This window comes from Nuphar pumila, chromosome 15, assembly GCF_984573655.1.
Source record: "Nuphar pumila chromosome 15, dmNupPumi1.hap1.1, whole genome shotgun sequence".
NCBI classification, from domain to species: Eukaryota; Viridiplantae; Streptophyta; class Magnoliopsida; order Nymphaeales; family Nymphaeaceae; genus Nuphar; species Nuphar pumila.
Window position 1 is genome coordinate 4,561,495 of NC_143263.1, and position 13,466 is coordinate 4,574,960.

The 13,466-nt window shown below is 37.9% G+C and overlaps 1 long non-coding RNA gene across 1 annotated transcript; it reads right to left on the minus strand.

Moving 5' to 3' along the window:
* Positions 1-11,512: 11,512 nt before the first annotated feature.
* Positions 11,513-12,386, minus strand: LOC149814209 (uncharacterized). The gene is made up of 2 exons (XR_016427896.1): positions 12,135-12,386; positions 11,513-11,899 (listed from the first exon to the last, which is right to left on the minus strand). It is a non-coding gene; the product is annotated as an uncharacterized LOC149814209 (long non-coding RNA).
* Positions 12,387-13,466: the final 1,080 nt, after the last annotated feature.

Consider the following 13,466-nt stretch of genomic DNA (forward strand, 5'->3'; position numbering starts at 1 on the left):
CCATCTTCGTCGTCTTCCTTTGTCCGAGAGAAAGAACAGAGGAGGAAATCAAGGAAGGACGGAAAAATTCGTTCTTTGGATGGCAAGAAGCAGCAGCAACAAATACGCGGCCGTCAATTTCAACGAGATCTACGGCAACAAATCCTCCCTCCCCTCTGCGTCTTCCTCCTCCACCACCAACCCCCCTCCTTCCCTCGCCTCCTACAGGCCCAGATTCCCCTCCAATGGCGGCATGCTCGTCCTGACCCGTCCCTCCAAGCCCAAACCCCAAGCCCCCACCGTCTCCGATCTCCGCCCCCAGCCCACCCACCAAACCCCCGCCACCGTTTCCCCTCAAATCCCTTCGGAACAGCCACAAATCGAGCCTACCCACGACCCCGTTCCCAAGATCCGTCCGGCGTCGTCGAAGCCGGAGCCCTTCATCCCTCCCCACCTCCGCCCGGGGTTCATCGGAGGAGGGTGCAAGGTTACCGAGGTTGGGCAGAGTGCCCGCCCGAAGTCCGGTGGGTCGATCGAGTCGCACGTACGCCCGGAATTCGACGGTGGCGAGCCGCCTCGGCCGGGTTCGGCCAGGAATCGTGTGAGCTCAAATGGGTTATCTTCTTCTTCCTCCTATGATCACAGGACTAGGAAGAATCACTTCTACAACCCTCACAATATAGTCGGTTAATTGGGAGGTACAATACCCAAAACTCCCTTTCTCTTCCTGCTCTCTTTTCCTTTTTATTCAGTCTGGTTGTTGTTGTTGTTGTTGTTGTTTAAAAGTAGAAAACCAAGAATTTCTGTTGTCTTGGTGACTCTTTTGTAGAAGTTTATGATGTTAGGATTGTTGTGGGGAAGAATTGCTCTGTTTTAGGTGTAATGGGTTCATGCATATGTTGGTTGTAAGATGGCTTGTGAAGGAGGCTTGATGAGAGCTTATCATATGTACTCTGATAATTGCTGTTGTTGGATGATGCTTCTGTGTATGAATAAGAGTTGGGATTTTATTATTCTGCTCATGATTTTATTGTTTTTGGTGATTTTGATTCAGGAGAGTGGCACTTTTGTTTCTTTCTTATTTCTCTGCATACAGTTGATAAAAGTTGGGCCTATCCTTTTCCCAAGATCCTTATATTCTTGCATTGATTGTGTTTCATGGTGCAATGATCCTGCTTTCTTTTTAGCATGTGGGCAGTTTTATTGCCACATATTTCCTATAGCATAAACTTGGAGTATGAGGTTTGGCATAAGTGTTAGGTTAATTTAGGTAGTTATAAATATACTCAATACTGCAGGAGAGGAAATTTTATTGCCTTTTGTTTTGGCGTCTAGTGATTGGTGATGTGTAATCCCAAACCTTGGTTTCAAATGGTTTCATCATCCTGGGGGCTGATGAGTTTCTCTTTAAATGAAGACGCAACTGAACAATCTGCAGCAGTGGTGCTCCATTTTTATGTCAAAGAATCCACTATTACTACGTATTGGATGTTGACTTGTCCTCCCCACTTGTGTGAAAAACATTAAATCTTTTTTGCTTTTATCCTTGTTTTGAAAGGCAAGCTGGGGTTAGTACGACCCCCCACCAGTTATTCAACTGTACCACTGGGTTTTCAACCTGTAACACTAACGTCCCACCACAAGGAGACATGCACTGACAGCTCCTACCAACCACGCTGAGCCCCCGTTGGTTAGTGATTCTCAACTACTTTGTTGTCATACTTTCCATTGTGGGCTAGCGGTTATTGGAGTAAAGCAACTCATGTTAGTTAACAGCTGAAGAACTGGGCTGTGTGAGGAATCTCCATGCGTATTATAATATGTTAGAATTTTGATTGTCATGGCATCTTAACAAGGTGATCTTAAGTTGGAATCTCACACCTATCCAATATGGGTGAAATCTATACTAGTAATGTTCGCTTCTTGTGACCTGTGTAACATGGGCACTTCCAGAAGGGTGTCGATGTCGAACCCATGTAGATGCTCAGACTGGTCCTAGTACTCCATTGGTGCAGGTCAGTCTAAATTCAGATGTGACCCCATCCAGACCTGACCCATTACCTATTATGTCAGATCATTTCATCCATTCATGGTTGTTTTCTTCTGTTATTGTATTGTGTTTAATACACACATAGACACTTGCATATGTACGCACATATATGCATATATGCAATCTTTTTCTTAGAAAATAATAGACTCATTTGTGTGTGTGTGTAATAGTCATACCCTGTAACCACACTTTTAGAAATTTACATGTCGCACCCTACATGCCCACAACCGAACCTGTATCTGTATGTATGACATAGCTTGTGACAAAATGACAAAATGTCTTATGTAAATGTCAAAACTTTTGTTTCTCAACTAGTGTTTTTCCTCAAACAAAACTTGTCGTCCATTATGATACAAAGAAAACTGACAAATCTTTCATCCTCAATGTTTGTCTATCACTATGAAATAGTGCCGTATTGATGGTTGATGACAATGATAGTAATGGCCATCGGCTCATAGTGATGATGATGGTGCAAATAACATGTTGGTAAGTAGCTTTTAAAGATGAGAGTTCAGAAAAACTTGTTAGCAGGAGAAAGGAAACCATCAAACTTCCATTAAGGGTTGTTTTTTTTATTTTTCAACCCTTGTCCTCCCCTTCTAAATCTGTATGTGATGTTTTTTGGCAAATCTGACTCTATAAGATGTGATCTCCATGGTTGAAAACACATTATAGGACTCCTGGATCAAAGTTTTTGATGTGTAGGTAAGATTTTATGACATAGAAAAAGTCACAAATTTCAGAACCATTGATTTTTGGATCCTTATAAAATCCTATCTATATATAAAAAAAGTTTGATCCAAGAGTCCATTCACATGTTTTCAACCATGGAGATCACATCCATATGGTGAGATTTGCCAAAAAACATATGCACATTTTGAAGGGGAGGACATGGGATGGTCATGTTAAATTGTATAGTATCATTTATATATATTTATATATAGAGAGAGAAAGATACATATACATATATATCTTGTACATATATGTATATGTATCTATCTAATTATATATATAATATATATTCTTATACCTGATAAGGGTAAATCAGTCTTTTCACTTCATTTTGCGCATATTCTTATTTAAAGAATATGTATGTATTTTTCTCCTTTTTATTTTTTTTCTTTTTCCTTTTTTTCTTTTTCTTTTAGCACATGGAGGGGCCCACCCAATATGATCGTTGGGCCCTCCAACGGTCCTAATTATGACAGTTGGAGGGGCTCCAACGATCATATTGGGAGCCCCTCCATGGTCTCCCTTTGTTATATAATGGGGTTCCCCTCTCTTGTATATGTCAAGCTTTTTGTAAAGTTCTCCTTATTGTTTCAATAAAGAAATATATTTGTATGCCTTTCTGCATGTGTATCCATGCCCTTGTGAGTGTTTTCTTTGTGCCTTTGTGCAGACTTTTCATATCAAGAATATTGTGTTTTTGTGCACATATTTCCTCTATAGACATTTTTACAGGTCAATCCACCAAATGGTCCACCCTTGTCCTCAACTTCAAAAAGTCTGTGTTAGATATGTTTTTTTGACAAATTTGACCATATGGATGTGATATCCATGGTTGAAAACATATGAATAATCTCTTGAATCGAACTTTTTTTATGTGTAGGTAGGATTTTATAAGGATTAAAAAATCAACGGTTTTAAGTTTTCTGAAATTTCCTATCTTATAAAATCTTTTCTGCACATCAAAAAACTTTGATCCAGGTGTCTATTTATATGCTTTAAACCATGAAAATCACATACATACAGTCAGATTTGGCAAAAAATATGTCTAAAATACAAAATTTGAAGGGGAGGAAAAGGGGTAGACCATCGTAGACACTTATATTGGCAATATTTTCAAAATACCGCAATATTATCATTGTAAATTCAATAAATGATAATATAGGTAAAATATCGCCAATTTGATAATATTGTGATATTATCACGAGAATCTCATGATATTGTCAATTAGTTTTACTGTTTTTATTTATTTTTACATTTTAAATATGTTTTTATTTTTCATTTTACTTATTTCTTTTATTATTTATGTATTTTTGTCTAAACATGATATTTTCTTACTTATTTTTGTTATTTTTTAAGCCCTGAGATTTTTTCGAGATTTATCACTAAACCTATATCGCTAGAAATAGCCTCACCGAAATATAACCGATATCGATATTTGTGACTATGATGTATATATAGAGAGAAATTGGTAGCTGCTCACACGTTAGGTGCTAAATGATATGTGCTAAATTGGTTTTTCTGCCTTTCCGGTATTTTTTTTCGCAGTTCCAACCCCATAAATGTGTTGGGCATGGTCGATTTACGAGGAATCCACACCTGAATCATGAAAAAATGATATTTAGAGCCTAAAAAATTTACAAAGATTTTTTGCCGTTGATTTTTCGAACGTTATAAAAAGCCACCCATGTGTCAGAATGGAACACTTCAAATGCTGATCCCTATAAAATCAAGTACGTACAATCAGAATTTATAAATAAAATGAAAAGACTGAAAAACCCATTTAGCACGCTCATTTAGCACCTAATAGGTGAGCAGCTACCAATCTCTCTCTCTCTATATCTATCTATCTATCTATCTATCTATCTATATATATATATATATATACACCATTTATCTAACAGACTGTCCCCAGCCCTTTACATCTATTTTTTTTTTAATTTAAATGCATAGATGTGATCTCTATGCTTTATTTATTAGAAAACATGTATTGGTTTAAACATTTTTTTATGTTTATGTGTTTTTAGCTGAACAAAAAAATCAACGGTTCATATTATGCCAAAATTTTGATTAACTAAAACTCAAGTATTTTTGTTAAATTGATTCAATCCAAAGCATGCTTTTTACTAAATAAGCAATAATAAACACATCTACAAGTTTGGATAAAGTATTAAACACATGCCAGTATGGAACTTGCACATTACTCTCTCTCTCTTTATATATATATATATATATATATATATATATATATATATATATATATTAGTGTCTAACCAAAGAAAGGTCTAAAATCTACAACTGATGATAATCGATGGCATTTCTTCTTTAAAGATCGATTTTTTCATCGATGGGACTTTACATATTCGATTTTTATCATTCATTTAGATGCATTTTTTAAATTGCTAAAAATCAACAGCCATAATACTGTGTATTGTAAAGTTTTAAATGCATTGTGAGCCTCACGTTTTGAAAAGCATGTCTATATCTTGTAAAGTCTTCGTGTAAAGCATATTTCTTACTAAATAAATTATAAAGAACAAATATACGAGGTCCGTTCAATTAGAAGCTCAATCTTTGGAGAAGGGGAGCCATCGGATCATTGTGGTTGTAGATTTTGGACCTTCCTTTGGTTGGACGGTCCTCCTATATATATCATGATAATTGTTTGTTGCAGTCAGTGCTTTGTACACCATTGTTTTGTTGTTACTCAAACTCGGTTTACTCTGATGCCTGTAAAAATATACTTGTTACCATCTCTTTATTATCCTTTTCTCGATTTATCCACGCTGAGTATAGTGAAGAAAATGCATCATGAGCTTCATGTGGTAGTCCTTGGGGCTGCAGTTCATCAAAATTCCCACTGTTTTTTATTGATTAGCCATGTGATTAAGAAAATACAGGTGCCTTGAAAACTGCCGCCTACTTCAGTAGTTTGATTTTCCATTGATTGAAGTATTCATAAATTCAGCATGTTGCAACTAAGTCAGGTAGACCTTCATTGCTTTAAATTGAGTTATCGGATTGGTCTGCTAGATTGGCTAAACTCTGGCTGGAATTTAGAGGGGTTAGCCTCTGGTTTAAAGACAAGCATGCCACGAGGGTGCAAATCTTTCACTTGTATAATTGGACTGATCCACCAAGAATGTTCTTATAATACTTTTGATCAGGCTCTGTTAGCTCTCGTTTTTATGAATCAACTTACACTATGTTACAAGTGACCTTTGAATATTTGGAGATTGGTTAGATATGATGGATTTGTGCAGTGGTATTATCTCAAACCAACTTGCCTAAGGAACAAGATAGACTAATGGGTAAATAAGGATCTCAATGCCCACCAAATGGTGATAATGCCGTCCAAAACGACTGTCTCCTTCCTGGCTAGGGGCGACCATGGTTTGTAACCTGACATGGGGTGACCACAGTTCAACCCATCGGGCATATCCCTTGCCACAAAGTCGAAGCTGGGTGTACTCTTTCGGTGGTCTGGGTGACCTCAAAGGTATATTACCAACTGGAGGCTTGCCGATATGATGAAAAAGGTTTTTCCCTTGGCCTAGCCAAAAACAGTGCTTGTGATGATATGAACTCATAGAGCAACCTTATGGTCACAGAAGGGCCCTTTACATGATCTTGACAAGCTAATTATGCTTGACGTGTTGTTGTCATGTACAACTGGACATGGCACTGTGTTTGAGTCCAACTTGGCCATTCAAATTCTCCTCTGCATCTTTGAGTGTTTGGTAAAAATTGGGTCACATGTGCCGCTCATGCTAGTCATAAATATTGCCTATATTTTGGAAATATTGCAATGTTGTCACAGTATTTTAAAAATCAACGAAATAGCAAAAAGTTTGTGTCCAACATACCAACTTGGTATTAAAATCTTTTCAATTTTACATTTAAATTTTTTTCCATATTTAAAATACAGATATATATTTGGTACTAATGAAGGTACAAAACTACTGCACTAAAAATCATAGGTGTAGGCTGTATTGATTCAATCTAACAACATAAATGTATTCAGCATGGTTTGATAAGAATCGGACCTTGGATCATTATTTTTTTGGATGAAAGAATGTGATTTTTTGAGTCATGAAGTTTGGTACATTGTGGACCAAATGATTTTTGAAGTATTTGAAAAAATGTTTTGACATCACAATCACAGTTTTTTACAAAGGCAAGCTGGGTTAGGCGATAGTTTTTTTCATAGTCTAGCTGGGTTAGTCCGACCCCTGCCAGTTATACAACTGTACCATTGGCTCTTGAACCTGCAACGTTCCCTAGCTGAACCTATTTCCTACTAAATAGACCACATCTATAGACTCCAAATTACCAAAAAAAAATAAAGAAAAAAACGGTGATAGTTCTGTTCCTCCGTTATTACAAATATTTACCCTTCAAGTACATGCTGATGTTTTCTTGATATGTTACCGAGGAAAGCAAAAATAATTAATCTAACATATATGATAATTTCTCTCCCAAAAACAAAATTTGTCACATGGGTGCCTAGGGATGATAGTGGACTGGCGGAAAATGGGGCTTGCCCCGTTTGGACTGGGGATGGAGGCAAGAATGGACCTACGCTTTCTCGCATCTCGCACCGACTTAGATCCCCGTTTTGCCCCATCCCCTATCCTTCTTTAGAGATGGCAATAGACTGAGGGAAAATGGGGCTCTTCCTGCCTCTGTTTTGACCAGGGGTGGAGGTTAAAATCAAAGCCCCACACAGGGGTGGAGACCTTGTCCCCCACCCCCGCCCTGGTCCACTGCCATCCCTACGGGTGCCAACCTTGTCCAAACAGTAGATTCATTCCTTTCCAGCAAATATTCATCATGAGGCGAGAGAAGCAAATGACCAAAACACTGCCAAATAGTTGAGGGAATAATCCACCCAAGTAACACCATATACTGTCTTCAAATCAAACCTGTTCTCCAAATCATGCAAATCTTTGCCCATCTAAAAAAGGGAAATCTCTCTCTCTCTCTCTCTGCCAACCGGTTAGCAACAATTTCTCCAAGGGCGTAAAAAAAAAAAACATGTTCCATCTCACCACTTGAGTTACAGTGTAACTGATGCTTCTATGAGTATGCAGTTCATCGAATCCAATAGATGGTCAAGATGCTCATTGAGAAGAACGGTGCCCAACATGTTAAATTGACCGACTCTTCCAATAGGCCACTCCTGGGTCATCACTTTTAGGAGTATGATGATGAGTTGCAGATTGCACCAACCTTACTGACCTCCTTTACACTCAATAGGCTTGTCTTATGGATGTAGCCACACTCTTAGCCCAGACTTTGAGGTGGGTTTTCATCTGGGGTTCAGATGTCGGTGGTGGAATCCTCAATGTAAGCAAGTCTTTTCTCTCAATCAACCATGCCTCAGAGAGGTAGGTAGGGCCTTGTAACCCCCTCAGTTTCCTCAGCTTCTTTAGTGAATCTCCTCAGCCCGGGGATCACACTTGCAATGTGCGGGTTTGGATTTTCCTTGTCGAATACGAAGCCCAGGTGTGTGAAGCCCTTCAATTCCTCGAATTCGAGGTCACTCAAACTCTTGAATCTTCTGTTCCTTCTTACACTAACTCGGTCATGGTTCGAGCCTTGGGGGATTGCCTTGGCCGAGGAATACCTGGTGACTGAGATCATGGATACGTTCTTAAACATAGTGAAGTAGGATGGATTTTATCCTAGCAAATTTGAATAATCATGAAATATTCAACAAAATTGGATTGGTTAGACGTCTAGGCATTTTCTTTTTTGAATTTCCTTAACTAAAACAGGCTTTCACCAACTTGATAGTGACTAGACAGTCAGCTAGGACTCAAACAACATGGTCTAAACTAAACAGAAAAAAGAGTGAAGGAAGAAGAGTGATGGAAGAAACATAAAAGGATTTTTTAAGTGGTTCGGCCAAGATATGTGCCTACATCCACGAACTCAACTATTACCTCTTATTCCACTTGTTACAATTGTCATACATTGCTTAGTATTTATAAGCATAACCAAATCTCAAGGAATATTATGCCAGAGCGTATATATGTTACAGAGAATTTGAAATCAAAAGGTATCCTTATCCTTTATCCGTAACGTTCTCTCTTTCATCAAATATTTCTTTATTGTTGGATTTGCTAGATAACCGGACGCCCTCTGCTATTGCTGGCCTTTCCTGTTTTTTATTTTTAACAACCTCAATATGTTTAGCTGGCCTCTTGATATCATCTGGATACTCAGCATTATCTTTAATACGCTCCCTCAAACTAGGTATGGGGTGTAACCACAAACCAAGTTTGATTCTCAAATTGGAAAAAGATCTGAGTAAGGGGTTTTGTAAAAATGTCAGCCACTTAAAGGTGGAAAGGAAGGAACTGTGTTTCGAGCTGTTGTTGTGCAACCTTTTCGCGTACAAAATGATAATCAATGGCAATATGTTTGGATCGGCTATGAAAAACTGGATTGGCAGTCATATATAATGCTGAAAGATTATCGCAGTATATGGTGGGAACTTGAGTAATATGTACTCCCATATCTTTAAGAATGTACGTTGATGCTAGAGCACGATATTCAGCCTCTGAACTTGATCGAGACACAGTAGGTTGTAGTTTAGCACTCCATGATATACAATTTTCTCCTCAAAAGACACTATCCAGTGGTAAATCGATGAGTAAAATGACATCCTGCCCAGTCTGCATCAGAGAAGGCGTAAAGAACAAGGGGATTATTTGTAAGTAGTCGGATGTCGTAGTTGAGAGTGCCCTTGATGTATCTCAATATCCGTTTTACCAATTGAAAATGGAAATGAGTTGGGGCATGCATGAATTGGCAGACATGGTTTACACTATAACATATATCTGGTCGTGTGAAAGTTAAGTACTGCAAGTGTGCGACGATGCTTTGATAGAACTGAATATCGGGAAATGGTGGATCGATAGAAGGAGGTTGAACACGGTTGACCATTGGTGTGCTGATAGGTTTGCAATCAGTCATTTGGGCCTTTAATAGAATTTCTTTGGCATAACGCTCTTGATCTAAAAATATTCCGTCTTTAAACGAGATAACTTGAACGCCAAGAAAATGATGAAGTTCCCCCAAATCCTTCATAGCAAATTCTTTGCTAAGGATGACGATAATTCCAAAAAGAAAACCAGTGTTGTCTCCAGTGATAATAATGTCATCAACATATAATAGTAAAAATATTGTCCAATGAGTTGTATGGCAAATGAACAAGGATGGATCAGTTGTACTACAAAAAAAAACCCATTGTTAAGAGGAAGGAACCAAACCTGTCAAACCATGCCTGTGATGACTGTCGTAGCCCGTATAATGCTTTCTTAAGTCGACAGACATGTGAAGGTCGAGTTGGATCTTGAAATCCTGGAGGTTGAGCCATGTATACTGGTTCATCAAGATTTCCATGTAAGAAGGCATTTCATACGTTCAGCTGGAGTATTGTCCATTGACGTGTGACAGCTATGGTGAGAGCAATTTGAATGGTAGTGGGTTTTATGACTGGTGAAAAAGATTTCAAAAAATCAACTCTTGGTATTTGAGAAAATCCCCGAGCAACTAACCGAGCTTTAAGTCGATCCAAAGATCCATCAACATGAATTTTTGTCTTGAAAACCCATCTACAACTAACGACGTTGTAATGAGGTTGATGAGGAACTAACTCCCATGTGTTATTGTCATGTAACGCTTTTATTTCATCAAACATTGCTTGTTGCCATCCAGGATGTTGTAGTGCTGCCTTTGTAGTTTGAGGTTCCTGAGGAAGAATAACATTTGAAACAGTGAGGGCATATTTAGGATTAGGCTTGCTAATTCCAGATTTACTCCTTGTAATCATATGATGAGTATTGGAGGACACCAACTTCGATGAAACTCCATTAGTTGATTCTTCCTCTGATACGCTGGGTGTTTGTTCTGGCTCAAGTATTTGATTATTTTCAGATGGTATTGGAGCCGAGTTTTCAATGATGTGGTCTGTGAGATGCTCATGCTCTGAAATATGGCTGGAATTTCGTTCTTCTTCTATGGGACATTTACTTAAATTACGACTGTCCGAAATGGTTTTGGATATCATTGGTTGAGGATGTTCTGTCCATTTTCCAACATTGTAACCATCAGATTGCCTGGAGTCTATAGTAACATTGCTTTGTCTGAAAAGGAACCTGTTTTCATTGAATAAAATGTGTCGATTGATGTAAACTCTTCTGGTACGCAAGTGTAAGCATCAATATCCTGTCTAAGGAGCTATATTCCCATGAATACACATGGTAGAGATCTGGCTTGGAATTTGTTTTGATTGTAATCACGTAAGTGAGGAAAGCATAGGCAGCCAAAAACCCGAAAATAGTCATAAACAGGGTTTTGATTAAAAACCTTTTGAAAAGGTGACTCCATGTTCAGTGTTGTGGAAGGAGTCCTATTCATGACCCATACGGCTGTTTGGAAGGCTTCAACCCAATATCTCAAAGGCATATTACTATAAAAAATCATTGCAAGTCCAAGTTTCACTATAGTACGATGATATCGTTCAACACATCCATTTTGCTCTGGAGTTTTGGGGCAAGAAAAATGGTGTTCTATACCGAAATCACGCAAGTATTGAGCAAAGGCATTACCAGTAAACTCTCCTCCTGCATCTGATTGAAAATTTTTTATTCTCTGTTGGAACTGATTAATCACCAATTTATGGAAATCTCGAAAACAGCTAAGGAATTCAAATTTGTTCTTTAAGGGAAAAAAACAGACATATTTGGAGAAATCATCTACCATGACAGCATAATATTTAAATCCTTGGAAGGATGTAGTCGAAGCCGGGCCCCATAGATCACAATGAATCTTCTCAAGTACATGAGAGGATATTTTATTTGAAAGAGGAAAAGGCAACCGTGTGGACTTAGCCATAACATAGCTAGAACAAAGTTCCTTATTTTTATTTCCACTTATGAAAATCAAACCTTTCTTATGTAGAGAATTAATAAGGTCTAAGTTGATATGCCCCAATCGTCGATGCCATGTTCTGATGTCGACGATTCATTGTTGATTGGAGAAGAAAGCTTGGTGCTGTCTTGAGTTATTCAGAACATATAAGTCCCCTTTCCTGTTGCCTGTTGCCATGACTTTCTTCGTGCTCCTGTCCTTTATTTTGAAATGATCATCATAAAATTCAAAGAACAAATCTTGATTAGTAGTCAATTATCCAACTGAAAGAAAATTCTTTCTTATATTCAGCACAACAAGAACATTATTAAGCTTCAATTTGCCTTTATCAATTCCAGAACAGTAGATCCTATATGTGATATATTCAACAGATTTTCATCTCCTACCATAATACAATCAAATCCTTGATAAAGAATAACATGTTGAAGTTTACCTGGATCGGCAGTCATATGAGTGCTTGCTTCTGTATCTGGGAACCACCCATCATCGGCTCTTTCAGAGATCTTCATAGCAGCAAGTGCTTGAGGAACATCATTTGCCTGGTACATCTGGTTGAAACGATGATAACAACATATAACCGAATGGTTTGGCTTCGAACATATTTGGCAAATCATACCTTTTTCTGATATCCGTTCCATGTTTTTTTCTGTTTGTTCTTATTGATCATGCTTAACAAAGTTAACTCCTTTATGCTAATTTGGGTTTTGAAAATCTTTACGCTGAATTGGGTTGTGAAAACCTCCCCTTGAAAAAATTTGCCCGTTGTGAGCAAATCCTCTCCCTCATGAGGAAAAATTTGTTTTCCTCCATATTTTCTTGAGTTTCTATTATCATACTGCTGTCCAAAAGGAGCATTTCTGGCTTTATCATATTGTTGTCCAATAAAGGCAACATTTTGATTTTGAGAAAATGATGGTTGAATGTTCCTGTAAGTCTCATGGCATTGCAGAAGTGCCACAAGTTGTTTATATTCAGGAATCGGTGGCTTCATCATGGATGTTACGAAAGCCTCATATTCATTTCTGAGGCCATTAAGTAAAGAGAAAACTTTGTTACGATCAGGAACAGGCTTTCCGATGGCAGCTAACTCGTCACAAATACTCTTAAAAGAAGTAATGTATTCGGAACCCCTTTTCTGGTGGATTGAAGTTTCTGCAAAAGATAACATTCTCGCTCCTACCAGTCTAAAGCGAATGCTTTTTCGAGTGTCGACCATACTTTAGCAGATGTCTCAAGGCCAACGATGAGACTAAGAACTTCTTCGGTCAAAGTTTCAGTTATCCATCCACGTAGGAGGCGATCAGATTTTCGCCAGCAAGAATAATCGAAATTGATTACTTGAACACCTTGTCAATAAACTGGCTGGGTATTTCTAAAGATGGATCGATGAAAGTTTGCATATCTTGACTTTCAATCAATCCAAGCAATTGGGTTATCCATAATAGGTAATTGGAATAGTTGAGTTTGAAGGAAACAAAGTTTGACACATTTAGGGTAAAAGAATAAGGATACTTGGTTTGAGATTGTGAGGAATTTGATGAAGAGGCCATTAAGCTCTGATACCATAAACAGAAAAAAGAGTAAAGTAAGAAGAGTGATGAAAGAAAAAGAAAAGGATTTTTTACATGGTTTGGCCAAGATGTGCCTACATCCACGAACTCAACTATAACCTCTTATTCCACTTGTTACAATTGTCATACATTGCTTAGTATTTATAAGCATAACCAAATCTCAAGGAATATTATGCCAGCGTATATATGTTACA